Source organism: Pristiophorus japonicus, chromosome 11, assembly GCF_044704955.1.
Source record: "Pristiophorus japonicus isolate sPriJap1 chromosome 11, sPriJap1.hap1, whole genome shotgun sequence".
NCBI lineage: Eukaryota > Metazoa > Chordata > Chondrichthyes > Pristiophoridae > Pristiophorus > Pristiophorus japonicus.
In genome coordinates, this window is record NC_091987.1 from 31,360,883 (window position 1) to 31,376,572 (window position 15,690).

A 15,690-nucleotide genomic window follows, 5' to 3' on the forward strand; every position below is an offset into this window, starting at 1 on the left:
GTACCCCTTTCCTGCTTTCTCTCCATACCCCTTGATCCCTTTAGCCGTAAGGGCCATATCTAACTCCCTCTTGAATATATCCAATGAACTGGCATCTACAACTCTCTGCAGTAGAGAATTCCACAGGTTAACAACTCTCTGAGTGAAGAAGTTTCTCCTCATCTCCGTCCTAAATGGTTTACCCCTTATCCTAAGACTGTGTCCCCTGGTTCTGACTTCCTCAACTTCGGGAACAATCTACCCGCATCTACCCTGTCCCATCCCGTCAGAATTTTATATCTTTCTATGAGATCCCCTCTCATCCTTCTAAATTCCAGTGAATACAGGCCCAGTTGATCCAGTCTCTCCTCATATGTCAGTCCTGCCATCCTGGGAATCAGTCTGGTGAACCTTCGCTGCACTCCCTCAATAGTAAGAACGTCCTTCCTCAGATAAGGAGACCAAAACTGAACACAATATTCCAGGCATGGCCTCACCAAGGCCCTGTACAACTACATTAAGACCTCCCTGCTCCTATACTGAAATCCCCTAGCTATGAAGGCCAACATACCATTTGCCTTCTTCACCGCCTGCTGTACCTGTATGCCAACTTTCAATGACTGATGTACCATGACACCCAAGTCTCGTTGCACCTCTCCTTTTCCTAATCTGCCGCCATTCAGATAATATTCTGCCTTCGTGTTTTTGCCCCCAAAGTGGATAACCTCACATTTATCCACATTATACTGCATCCTCCATACATTTGCCCACTCACCTAACCTGTCCAAGTCACCCTGCAGCCTGTTAGCATCCTCCTCACAGCTCACACCGCCACCCAGTTTAGTGTTATCTGCAAACTTGGAGATATTACACTCAAATCCTTCATCTAAATCATTAATGTGCATTGTAAAGAGCTGGGGTCCCAGCACTGAGCCCTGTGGCACCTCATTAGTCACAGCCTGCCATTCAGAAAAGGACCCATTTATCCCAACTCTCTGCTTCCTGTCTGCCAACCAGTTCTCTATCCACGTCAGTACATTACCCCCAATATCATGTGCTTTAATTTTGCACACTAATTTTTGTGTGGGACCTTGTCAAAAGCCTTTTGAAAGTCCAAATACACCACATCCACTGGTTCTCCCTTGTCCACTCTACTTGTTACATCCTCAAAAAATTCTAGGAGATTTGTCAAGCGTGATTTCCCCTTCATAAATCCATGCTGACTTGGACCGATCCTGTCACTGCTTTCCAAATGTGCTGCTATTTCATCTTTAATAATTGATTCCAACATTTTCCCCACTACTGATGTCAGGCTAACCGGTCTATAATTCCCCGTTTTCTCTCTCTCTCTCCTTTTTAAAAAAGTGGTGTTACATTAGCTACCCTCCAGTCCATAGGAACTGATCCAGAGTCGATAGACTGTTGGAAAATGATCACCAATGCATCCACTATTTCTAGGGCCACTTCCTTAAGTACTCTGGGATGCTGACTATCAGGCCCCGGGGATTTATCGGCCTTCAATCCCATCAATTTCACTAACACAATTTCCCGCCTAATAAGGATTTCCTTCAGTTCCTCCTTCTCATCAGACCCTTGGTCCCCTCATATTTCCGGAAGGTTATTTGTGTCTTCCTTCGCGAAGACAGAACCAAAGTATTTGTTCAATTGGTCTGCCATTTCTTTATTCCCCATTATAAATTCACCTGAATCTGACTTCAAGGGACCTACATTTGTATTGTATTGTAAGCATTGCAAAAATACCTTACTAAATTTGTGACACTTTCATAGCGTTTTCCCCCATGGAGCTTCCCTTGTCTCCATTCCCAATGTGCGCAGAAAGGTGAAGGACTATACCTGTAGTTAATCCCATGGAATTATGCTCGGTGTTGCTTGCTAAACTAAAAAGATTCAGAGACTATTCCAATGACAATCACCCAAGACTGGGGAGTCAAAAATACATCCAACCAATAAAGGTCTTTCTTGCCCCAATTTGGCAGAGAACTATTTACAAATACTTCCACTCCACCTAATCAAATGATTGTTCCATCTAAATATAGCAGCACTTCATCATTCCCTTTTGGCTGCATAATATGAGATTGTTATTGTAAAGTTCTGTCCCCTCAGTACAGATTCACACGAGGCATGTAGTGAAGTCAAGGTCACTCTGGACCTTCACCTTTATTTCACAGCTCTGGAATGCTGCACTTGCCTGAGACCTGTCCTTATATACCTGTCTCTTGCAAGTGCACCCCTGGTGATAAGGTATGCTGGTGGCAAGATTATTGGCTGCCATTTTCGGATAACAATTAACCATGGATCACGTCTATAGGAGGCACAGTTTAAGGTTCCTTGGCCTTTGTCAGCATCAAGGAAATTACGATGGCCCCAGATTTCCTTACTGTTTGTGGCATTATTGGGGCATAATGGCAGCGGGAGACGGTTAAGAGCGGAAATTGAGGCAGGGCCCAATCTCACATAGTTTCTGCCCCTGTTTTGGGACTACACAATTTCCTCCTGATGTAGGGGTGGGCACTTACTCTGCCTGTCCCCTGAACAGCTTTGCCATGCTGGTTAACTGGTAATGAGGGAATGGTGTCATACATCAAAACTTCTGCCATTACTACCCCACATTGTGCTCTGATATGTCAATATAAACAAAGTTTTGTGGCTTCCTAGAAATCCTAGTAGAAGGACTGACTTGAATCCAGTTGTGACCCTTGAGATATTTGCTCAAATCTCAGGTTTGCCTGCATCTTTTTAATTTTTCTCCCCGTGGAGAACTGCTGAGGTGGACATCAAACCACCAGAATGAGGGGCTCTGATCACCTTTATTCTCTCAACACCCACTCAGAATAAAAGATAGAACTGAAGACCAAGGGTTTCCCCATGGAGATTGCTCTATATGCCATGTTGATGGAAAAAGAGTAAACCCAAAAGAAGTAAAACAGCTTATGCTAACATGAAAGATTTATAACAGGTATTCTTATAAATAGGTTTCTTTCTTTTGGCTATTTTCTGTTGTACTCCAATTACAACAGGCACAAATTGGGCACAATTTTTTTAAAACATGCACATTGAGCAGCAACATGATTATTGTTTAAAATAAGAAAGTTAGATCATTAGAACTGAGGTGTTGGAGGTGCCGTCTCTTGGATGAGATGTTAAACCATAGCCCAGATAGATGTAAAAGACCCCATTAGACTAATAGAAAAAAATTTCTTCAGCTGTTCTGGCCAACATTTATCTCTCAACCAACACCACCAAAACAGATTAACTGGATATTCATCTCATTGTTGTTGTGGGATCTTGCTGTGCATTTGCCTAGGCAACAACAATGGTTACAAAAGTAATTCATTGGCTGTGAATCACTTTGGGACATCCTGAATACATGTAAGGCTTATATAAAAGTAAGTTCCTTCTTTTCAGTCACAGGCTGATAATTGTATTCTTTCCTATAGCGATGTCCTGTGGTGTGGCGCAGTCTATTTTGATTTTTGAGCCATTCCATCGGTGAAGGGATCCCCGCGATTCTAAAGTCGTGGCTTCATTTAAAGTGGCAGGCAAGTTGCAGGGCGCCAAACAGGCGTCCAGGTGCAGTTCGCTGAATTGTAACATCAAAATCAGGTCAAGGCAGCCGTTAGGAAGGTAAGTTGGGGAGGGGGAGGGGTTGGGAAGCAATGTTCCTTATAATTTGTGTGTGTGTGTGTGTGTGTGTGTGTGTGTGTGTGTGTGTGTGTGTGTGTGCGCCCTTTAACTGGCTGCACGGCCCATTCAAATTTTCGTGTATGTGTGGTTATTTCTATTGAAAAGCCAGTGAGCGGCCTACGTGGGACCTCCAGACCGCTGCGAGGGTCCTATGGCCCTAGCGGGAACATTGGTGAGTAGGTCGCGATCCCAAATGGTGAGGGGCTTACACCATCATCATCATCATCATAGATGGTCCCTCAAAACGAGGGTGACTTGCTTCCACGCCAAAAAAAGGATGAGTTCACAGGTGTTTCGAAAGAAGAACCCGAACTAAATGCTGAAGGGTGGAAGATGCCGGAATGTGGATTTTTTTTAACGTGTGGCACACCAGCCACCACACGGGCTTGACAGAGCTAGGTCTTGGTCCAGTGGCAAGGATTACCCAAGACAACTGGAGACCTGCTCTGCCTCACGGACCTAGTGCACACACATATCGCAGTGTGGGCTGGCCCGTGCTGCCCCTGGGCCCCTGGCCCCGAACTCACACCTCCCCTGGGCCCTGACCACATCCCTCCACGGTCTCTCACAGCTCCTTCGCCCCGATCTCGCCGCTCCTGCTGTACCTGCCCACGCTGCATGGAACATAGGCTACTGCTGGTTCTTCATTCTGCTCAACTTCATCCAGGGGGTTACAGGGCGGCAGCAGCAGCAGCCCAGATTATTTTATGTGGACCCCAGAGGAACATTCCTGCTCCTCCAGGGCCCACAAAAATAATGTAACACTTGGCTCTGGCGGGCCTGTTTCGTTCCATTGGCCGTGGAAATGGTCGGAGTCTGCATGCTCTGCCCAGTTCAGACCTAAACTGGCAATCGTGGTCCTATTTACATTATAAGACTCCGATGTCCACAGTATAAGGGGCCTATTGCCTGAAACAGGCAGGCGCTTTGGACACCGAGCGATAGGCCCCTTTCAAAATGGAGCCAGCCTAAATGCAGGTATCAACGGAGCAGTAAGGCTACCAGGGCCAGTTTGAGGCCATTACAGCCCTTTTAATGCCAGGTGATGGCAGTCAAAATCGACTCCAATGAATGGCACCAACCTTTCATCCCCCACCATCACCCGGGCACCATTAATTTACAGTTAATTCAAATTTTTGCACAGATTTTGACACATGGATTGTCCTGAATCATTTCTTTATTGGGCAATGAGTTCCTTGCATAAATGATGCCTTTGACCTCTGTTTGTACCGAGTGCATCACTCTAATACGGTTTCACTAGTTCACCTGATTTCTCAGGCATTGCATGGAGCTCACACTAAGAATAAAAGCACTGAAACTATTGTAATGACATAAAAAAAACACTTTACACTAAAACTGTGTACATCAGGCCAATTTTGCTGTGTTCAATGGAGTATATGAATGCATGTTAATTATCTACCTTTAATTATTTGTCGGTTTATCAGATAGGATAATTAAGACCCGTGTTTAATTAGATTTGGGGGTAAATCTCAATCAGTCTGCTTTGAGGGAGAACTATATTTTCAATTTTTGTTCCCTCAACACTTTACGTTAACAATGCCTGCATTCTATTATTGTTTAAAATACCAGAAAATGATTTGGATCAGAAATGTTTATTTATATCACAGGGCTATAATCCTAGTAGAAATGAAACAAAGTAGAAATCTGATGGGATTTTTAATGGATTTGTTCAATTTATTTGTAAAAGGGGCCTTGACATGCAGTTTGCTTATTTACAGCATTAGCAGTTCCGTAAATGCAGTTATAATGCTACAATAACCGTGCCATGGATAGAGATTTGCTTTTACTGAGGTACGTTTGCTTGTTTCAGGGATGTTGTGTATGCATGCCTGTTTACTGTGTGATGTATGTAACACTGTATGCAACATTGAATGTACCCTTGTACTGTACACACCTTACCGGTACACTAGAGGGTGCTGTTGCTGGAGACCCAGGGGTTGCCTGCACATGGCAGGTAACCCAGTATAAAAAGGAACACACAGCTGGTTGTCAGCACTCAGGAGCTGCTAATAAAAGACTGCAGGGTTTAAGCACCATATCCTGCCTCGTGGAGTCATTATTAAAGGTGCCTACATACGCTACAACTGGCGATGGGAATACGGGATCACGAACTACACGCTCAACATGTCTAACCTGAGCAACTTTCAGCAATTTACGGAGGGAGAGGATAGGGATGCTTTTGTAGAAAGATTGGAACACTTCTTCATAGCCAACGACCTGGACGGGGACACACCGGCCACACTACCGAACAAACGCAGGGCCATCCTGCTTAGCAGTTGTGGGCCCACCATCTACGGTCTCATCAGGGACTTACTAGCCCCGGAGAAGATAACCACCAAGAGCTATGAGGAACTTGTAACAATCATACAGGAACAACTAAAACCGAAAGAAAGCATCCTCACAGGCAGGCACCGGTTCTACACTTACCAGCGACCTGAGGGCCAGGAAATTGCTAAGTATGCTGCACACTTAAGAAGACTAGCTGCACCGTGTGAGTTTGGCGACCACCTTAATGAAGCACTAAGGGACATATTTGTCATCGGAATTGGCCACAAAGGCCTCCTACACAAATTGCTCTCGGCTGCAGAAAGCAATTCAAGTGAGCCAGGCCTACATGGTTTCGGCCAGCAACTCCAGGCGAATACTGACCCAGGACTCTAAACCGGTGAGCGCAGTGCACCGCATGGACACTTCTAAAGGCAGAAATGCTGCCCTGAGTCCCGCAACCCTGAGTCCGCCACATGGGGCAAACCGGATGGCCCCGTGCTGGTGCTGTGGAGGAAACCACAGGGCCCACCAGTGCCGCTACAAAGACTATGCATGCAAAGGCTGCAAAGAAAAAGGGCACCTTCAGAGAATGTGCAGAAAAGGCCGTACTCACTGTGTCTCTGATTAGTTGGCTAATCAACGGGGCTCTGACACAGATGAAGGTGAAGCTGCTCTAACCCGGGGAGAGGAGTATGGAATCTTTACCTGCTCCACCGGAAGTTCTCCGTGGATGATGGAAGTGGACATCGACGGGGTCCCAGTCTCCATGGAGATCAACACAGGGGCGAGCCAGTATGTGATGAGCCGAAAGACCTTTGAAAAAATTTGGAGGAATCCTGCCACTCGACCAAAACTATCTCCTGTCCAGGCAAAGCTGCTCACCTATACCAAAGGTAAAATCCAAATCGTTGGCAGTGTAGACATCCAGGTCTCCCAGGGCGGCGTGCTGCACAAACTCCCCCTGTGGATTGTAGCCGGTGACGGTCCCACGCTACTGGACAGGAATTGGATGAACCGGGTCCACATCAGGCGAAGTGGTGCTGTGGAAGAAAAGACCCCACAGCCTGCCTGCAGCAAGACCACAGAATGACTGCAGCACCACAAGCATGTGGAAGAAAAGACCACCACTACCACAGCCTGTCTGCAACAAGACCACAAAATGGCTGCAACACCACAAGAACGTGGAAGAAAGGAGCACCATAAAATGGTTGCTGCTTGGTGAGCAGCAGACCTGCATTCAAAATGTGAGTCAACATGTAGGAGCATCATGTGACATCGAGCGGCCAATCGGATTTGAAAGTTCCCTTAAAGGAGACCGGTAACCAAAAAAATTTAAAGGGGAAGTTCCAACTATTTGAGTACACGGACTTCAAAGCTAAAGATGCAATTAAAGGGTGCAAGTATGAAAATGTATGCAATGTAACCATGAATTGTGATGCTGGTTTAACTAATGTGACTAATGAGATGAATGCAGGTGTCAGTAAGGTTAAGAACAAGTTTATTATGCTTAACAATAATGATAGAGATTGTGAAATGCCTAATGTAACCATGTCTGTTGAAACCAGGACACCCAAAAGTGATGCAAGTGCTAGAATGTGTAATGCAGGCTCGACTATGTGTGATCAGAGCCAAGGTGTCATGTATACCGGTAGGACACTGCCAAAGGACATTGGGTCCTACAAGGACCATGCTAATGCCAATGGAATCCCCCTGTGGGAGACCCCCAGGTCCAGCAGGCTACCTGACCATGTAGCCTGGACCTCTGGAACGAATGTGATGCCCCTTGCAGGACACACACACAGGCAGTGGGAGCAGACCCATTACAGGGACAGTGGTCAATGGGCAGCCCAGCCATCACCAATGGCAACCGGCACCAGACCAGCCCTACAGCCCCTGGCCACCAGGGCCAACACCAGAAGCATGAGGCTAATACCCTCCAGCTTCCCTGGCAAACCCTGGGATGACCTGACCCTCATCCCCATTGGTGGACAAGGAGCCCACCCAGTCTTGTGGCCCTGCCCACCACCCCACAACTACCCACATCACAGTCTATACACACCACCCAATGCTGCTGTGGCTACCTCCCCGAGGGATCCCACAACAGTGACACCCACTTGGTTTGTGTGTGAGGGAGGGGAAACATACGAGACCAGCCTCAAGCACAGGGATCACACCTGGTAATCACACAACTTCACCACAACCTCCCATAGCCCACCACTGATCACCTCCCCTGGTCATGACAATAAGGATATGAAAAATGCTCAGGGGGGAATATTATTGTGTATGCATGCCTGTTTACTGTGTGATGTCTGTAACACTGTATGCAACATTGAATGTACCCTTGTACTGTACACACCTTACCGGTACACTAGAGGGTGCTGTTGCTGGAGACCCAGGGGTTGCCTGAACACTGCAGGTAACCCAGTATAAAAAGGAACACACAGCTTGTTGTCAGCACTCAGGAGCTGCTAATAAAAGACTGCAGGGCTGCAGAGTTTAAGCACCATACCCTGCCTCGTGGAGTCATTACTAAAGGCACCTACATACGTTACAAGGGAGGCTGCATTCACTGGGGTAGATTTTGGGTCTCAAGCAGTAAGCCATTTTGAGGGCCAGGCCTTGTTAGCATAAGGCTGGTGGTCTGTGAGGGGGAAACAAGCGCCCTGTGGCAGGCATCTGCTCCGGGCCACTGTAGTATAGGACGGCAGAAGGTAGACTCAAGGAGGGGGTGGTCATGGAGGAACCCAGTGTGGCACAGGTTTTTATGGAGCCCGGAGAAGCATTCCTGTTCTGCTCTGCCTCACAAAAGTAAATGAAAACTTACCTGATGGGCTCCTCTATGGCTCTTCTGCCCTGTACTGTCCAAAATGGCAGTCTGGGTCCTATACATGACACAGGGCCCCAATTTGTACATTAAAAAGGCTGATTCAGACAGACTTTCCAGCTGCCCAGCGTCAGGCCCTCAATGAGATAGGGATGGCCACACTGTCAGCAGGAACGGGCCGAAAAGTTATTCCTCACCATTTTTGTGGCGCTGTTTCCCCGTTTCCGCCGAACAGCTGGCCTCAAAATCTCCCCCACCGTCTCTGTCAGGATATTGTGCCACCATCATAGTTTCCTGACACAGTGGCGCAGTACTATGGCAAATAGTATGGAAATGCGAAGGTGCTAAAGAAAGTAGATGCTGACCTTTACTTGGCTTTGAATATCTGAAGCAATAAAACCAAAGAATGGCACCTACTAGCAGAGTTTCTGGAGACTGCCATAAAAGATGGGGGTGGAGCTCCTAGACTGGAATTATATAGAATATGATGTGAAGTGATTGGTGGGCCAGGCTGTGTGTAGTACTCTTTGATCTTGAAGTACTTAAGAAAGGGGTTTTATTTTTAGATTGTTTTGAAAATAAATTGTGGTTGGCAGATGTCGATTGAAATAAGAGCAACATTTTAAAATGCAAAGAATGTTTGGAGAAGGCTGTACAATGTTAGAAATATGTACCGCATATAATCGTGTATCCAGTGACCTATGTATGATATGACTTTTAGTTTTCAGTTAAAATATCCAGTAAAGTCTATAGGGGAGATTTTCACTCTCTCCACCCACTGGAACTGGGTGACAGCGGAGTTAAATCAGGGCTCACTGACTGACTGCCCGATTTCTGCTCCGCTGTCATTTTCCTGGGGCTTTCTGCTGGGCGGCCCAGACATCTGCCTGAATCAGGCGAGAGCCTCATCAATCTATGCAAATCAGGTCCTACGACGTGCATAGGACCTCAAAGCAAATTTAACGGCCTTCTGGTGCGGCGTGTGTGGCGTGGTCATTCTGCGCTGGCTGCGGAAAGGAAGAGTCCTTGAAAAGCTAAGTCTAAGATTATTTTTGTGGGGCCAGGAAGAAAAGTAGCGCTCGTCCAGGCTCCACAAGGAGGCCAAATAAGTTTCACAGGTATATGGCAAGTAGAAAGAGAAGTGCAGGAGGCAATTTTCATCTTGCGACTGTCTTGGGCTCAATTTTCCACAATTGTCTGCGCCGTTGTTTTGGCGTGCACCATTTTTTTTTGGAGTAAATAAAAATCTCCAAGTTTTTGCAAAGTTTCTGCACCAGTGTAATTCAGTTAGGTAGGTTTTTATTAGGTTACGACTTTTTTGTGTAACCTGATGTCTGCGCCAGTTTTTCACATTTAAGCAAGTTTGGCCAACTTACATTTTTCCCAGGACGGCGTATGTGACCACTCCCAAAAACCCTTCTGGGCACTTAAGAAAAAACAACGCACATTACAAAATCAGCGCAGAAAGACACCTTTGTTTTTAGGCAAAGATTTGGAGGGAGTCAAGAAAGCAAAGAATATGCATCATAAATCTTAATTGTTTCAAAGTAAAAAGGGAGAACATGGAAGTCGAATGCAATTCTTCAATTTTTGATTTTTTTCCAAAGTACCACTCTGTTGTGTATCTGTAAAGCATGCACTCCCATGTTCCGCCACCAGGGAGCTCATCCCCTGAAGTCCCAAGGGATCCCAGCATCCCTTGGGAGCAATGTGTATAAGCCGGCCCCTCAGGCCTGTTCCTCACTCTGGAGTGCCTTATTAAAGACTGTGGTCACTGTTACTTTAACCTCCCTGTGTGCCGCCTCATCTGTGTTCGGAACACAATAACTGGCAACGAGAATACGAATCCAACGCAAAGATGCAGCAAACTGTGGGCATCCTGGAGAAGTTCTCGGAGGGCGACAACTGGGAAGCCTATGTTGAACAGCTAGACCAGTACTTTGTAGCCAACGAGCTGGACGGAGAAGGAAGCGCTGCAAAAAGGAGAGCGTTCCTCCTCACAGTCTGCGGAGCACCGACCTACAGCCTCATGAAGAATCCTCTGGCTCCAGTGAAACCCACAGATAAGTCGTATGAGGAGCTGTGTACACTGGTTCGGGAGCATCTTAACCCAGGGGAGAGCGTGCTGATGGTGAGGTATCGGTTCTACACGTGCCAGCGATCTGAAGGTCAGGAAGTGGTGAGCTATGTCGCCGAGCTAAGGCGACTTGCAGGACAATGTGAGTTTAATGGCTACCTGGAGCAAATGCTCAGAGACTTTTTGTACTGGGAATTGGCCACGAGACCATCCAATGAAAACTTTTGACTGTAGAGACACCGACCCTCAGTAAGGCCATTGCGATAGCACAGGCGTTTATGTCCACCAGTGATAACACCAAACAAATCTCTCAGCACACAAGTGCTAGCAATGTTCATAAATTAACTAGAACTGTGTTTGCGAGCAGAAATGTACAAGGCAGAACCCACGAGTCTGCAACTGCCAGCAGGCCTCAGGTGACCCAGATGACTCAGAGTCCCCAACAAAGGATGAATGCAAAGCAATTCACACCTTGTTGGCGTTGTGGAGGCTTCCATTCAGCCTATTCATGCCACTTCAAAGGGTATGTTTGCAAGAGCTGTGGAACAATGGGGCACCTCCAACGAGCTGCAAGCTCTGCAAAACCTGCTAACCACCACGTGACAGTGGAAGATCGGTCCATGGTGGATCAAAGCAATTTCGAGCCTCAGAGAGAGGAGGCAGATGCTGAAGTACACAGGGTGCACACATTTTTGATGAAATGTCCACCTATAATGCTAAATGTAAAATTGAATGGCTTACCCGTAGCCATGGAACTGGACACTGGTGCTAGCCAATCCATCATGAGTAAAAAGATGTTTGAGAGACTGTGGTGCAACAAGGCATTCAGACCAGCCCTGAGCCCCATCCATACGAAACTGAGAACGTACACCAAAGAGCTTATCACTGTCCTGGGCAGTGCCATGGTCAAGGTCACCTACGAGGGCACGGTGCATGAACTGCCACTCTGGATTGTCCCGGGCCAGGGCCCCACACTGCTTGGAAGTAGCTGGCTGGGCAAAATCCGCTGGAAATGGGATGATATCCGAACGCTATCACATGCTGATGAGGCCTCATGTACCCAGGTTCTTAACAAATTTCCTTCCCTTTTTGAGCCAGGCATTGGAAACTTTTCTGGGGTGAAGGTACGGATCCACTTGGTCCCAGAGGCACGACCCTTTCATCACAAGGCACGAGCAGTACCTCACATGATGAGGGAGAGAGTGGAAATCCAGCTGGACAGGCTGCAACGCAAGGGCATCATCTCCCCAGTGGAATTCAGCGAGTGGGCCAGCCCGGTTCCAGTACTCAAAAGTGATGGCACGGTCAGGATTTGTGGCGATTATAAAGTAACCATTAATCGTTTCTTGCTACAGCACCAATACCCGCTACCTAAGGCAGACGACCTATTTGCGATGCTGGCAGAAGGCAAGACATTCACCAAGCTTGACCTGACTTCAGCCTACATGACGCAGGAGCTGGAGGAGTCTTCAAAGGCCCTTGCCTGCATCAATACGCACAAGGGACTGTTCATCTACAACAGATGCCCGTTTGGAATTCGGTCGGCTGCAGCGATCTTCCAGAGAAACATGGAGCGCCTAATCAAGTCGGTACCGCACACGGTGGTCTTTCAGGACGACATATTGGTCACAGGTCGGGACACCATCGAGCACCTACAAAACCTGGAGGAGGTCCTCCAGCGACTGGATCACGTAAGGCTGCGGCTGAAGAGGGCGAAATGCATCTTCATGGCAACAGAAGTGGAGTTTTTGGGGAGAAAGATCGCGGCGGATGGCATTCGGCCCACAGACGCCAAGACAGAGTCTATCAGGAACGTGCCCAGGCCACAGAACGTCACGGAGCTGCAGTCGTTCCTGGGACTCCCCAATTATTTTGGTAACTTTCGACTGGGGTAGAGCACCCTTTGAGAGTCCCTACATGTGTCATTGCGCAAAGGTGAGAACTGGGAATGGGGAAAAAAACCAAGTAATTGCTTTTGAGAAAGCCAGAAACATTTTATGCTCCAACAAGCTGCTTGTATTGTATAACCCATGTAAAAGACTTGTGCTAGCATGTGACGTATGGAGTCGGGTGTGTATTACAACAAGCTAACGTTGCGGGGAAGTTGCAACCTGTCGCCTATGCTTCCAGGAGCTTGTCTAAGGCCGAGAGGGCCTGCAGCATGATTGAGAAAGAGGCATTAGCGTGTGTGTTCGGGGTAAAGAAAATGCATCAGTACCTGTTTGGCCTCAAATTTGAGCTGGAAACCGATCACAAGCCTCTCACATCCCTGTTCACTGAAAACAAGGGGATAAATACGAATGCCTCAGCCCGCTTACAAAGGTGGGCACCTAGCAGCCCTGCAGGGCCAACAACACGCCAGCCCAGCGAGGGCACAGCCAACACACCAGAACAGACATTTGTACCGAGGCGGTCCACCAAGGAAAGATAGGCTCCCGACCGCCTCACCTTGTAAGTAGTTTTCACTTTGATTTTATAAGAATTTTCTTCATTACTGTTACTTTCATTAATGTTATTGAGTCCCGATCACTGATTTAGTTTCCTAGGGATTTCTGGCATGGCATCCTCTTCATCTACAGTAAATACTGATGCAAAGTAATTGTTCAACCAATTCCTTATTATCATTTTCAGTTTTTAAGGGGCCAACATTGATCCTGACTGTTGTGTATCTGTAAAGCATGCACTCCCATGTTCCGCCACCAGGGAGCTCATCCCCTGAAGTCCCAAGGGACCCCAGCATCCCTTGGGAGCACTGTATATAAGCCGGCCCCTCAGGCCTGTTCCTCACTCTGGAGTGTCTTAATAAAGACTGAGGTCACTGTTACTTTAACCTCCCTGTGTGCAGCCTCATCTGTGTTAGGAACACAATACACTCCACCACCGAATGTCTCCTCACTGGGCTCGAGGGTCGGAGCATCAACTGGCAGAATCGCTCCCATGGCCGGACACGGGCTCGGGGCTCGGCTTCAAACGAATCCTGGGGTGGGGGGATGGAAGCCGAGTCGCTGCTCTAAGCAATCTATTGTGCATGCGCAGACCTGGGTGTGGTCCATACTAGGGCGTGCACCTTGGAGAGAGAGAGGAAAGAAGGTGAGAGTGCTTTGTCCTGCTGTTTTGAGCTTGTTGCAAAGGTACAATTAAATTATGCGGGCAATATTGACAATGCTATATCTCGTGCAAGCCTTCTGCATGATGTAGCTGTGGAGGAGAAGATTGATTAGGCATCACCAACTGAGGAACCTCAGAGCACGTCGGATGATGGGCAGGAGGCCTTACTCACATTGGGTATATCGACCAGGCATTCATACCTGCACCTGAGTGATGCAGACTGTGTCAGAAGGCTGCATTTCTGCAAAGAAGTTGTAACTGAGATCTGTGAGTTAATAAAAGCAGACCTGCACCCTAGAAGTGTCAGGAGGACTGCTTTGTCAGTTGAAGTGAAGGTTACAGCTGCACTTTCATTTTATGCATCTGGATCATTCCAGGCCACAACTGGGGATGTGTGCTCCATTTCTCAACATGCAACACATATCTGCATTCGGCAGGTGACTGCTGCACTATATGCCTGGAGGAATGACTACATGAAGTTCCCCATGACCGCCCAGGCAATGCTTAACAGGGCTGTGGGCTTCTCCAGGATTTCTGGCTTCCCAAAGGTACAGGACTGCATTAATTGTACCCACATTGCCTTGTGAGCACCTTTGGAGGATTCCAAGATGTACAGGAACAGAAAAGGCTTCCACTCCGTTAATGTGCAGCTCATCTGTGATGACATGCATCGCATCATGGCAGTTGATGCGAGATACCCTGGGAGCATCTATGATGCGTTCATCCTGTGTGAGAGCGCTATATCTGCCATGTTTCAGCAGCAGCCAGAAGGGCAGAGCTGGCTGCTGGGAGACAAAGGGTACAACCTTACCGCCTGGCTCATGACGCCCCTATCCCGGACGGAAGCTGACCGGGAATGCATGATGTCGCATATTGCAACACGCATCATAATAGAGAGGACCATTGGCATTTTGAAGCAGTGTTTCAGATGCCTGGACCATTCCAGAGGCTACTTGCAATACTCCCCTGAGATTGTCGGTCTGTTCACTGTTGTGTGTTGCATGCTGCATAACTTAGCCATCATGAGGCAGCAGCAGCTGGTAGTGGAAGACCCACCTGAGGTGAGAGTGGCTGATGATGAGAAGGAAGATGGAGATGATGAGGAGGAGGACGAGGAAGCCATGCAACTACCTGAACCCGGAACACGACGTTGGAGGAGGGCGAGCCGTCTTGCCTCTTTAACGATAACTTGAGCCTTGCGCCAGCAGCTCATCTGTGAACGCTTTGCTGCCTAAAGATTAGTGGCAACTATTGCAAATGGACCATGTTTACTGTTTGAACCTGTTCCATAATGTTGTGTTGTGTTAATGGAACAAATAATGTAAATGATTCTTCTTTAGTTCAAAAAGTTGTGTTAATAATGGAACAAATAATGTAAAATGATTCAGTTATAATTTAAAATATATTTTATTCAAAAGTTTAACACTTGTTTGTACTTAACTTAACTTTAATAAAAAATATTCTTGTATCAAACTTTAAAGTATTCAGTTAGGATCTCTTACAAACTTTAAGATTACTTACAAACTTTAAGATCACTTACAAACTTTAAAACTTCTAAATTTACTTCACTTACAAAAAACTTTTACTTTGAGAACAGTTACAACAGTAACAACATTAATAACAACAACAGCAGCAGCAGCAGAGAAAGGCTGCACCCATCTCTCCTCCACCTTATTCTAAGACCGCCCACTTGCTCTTGATGACCCCT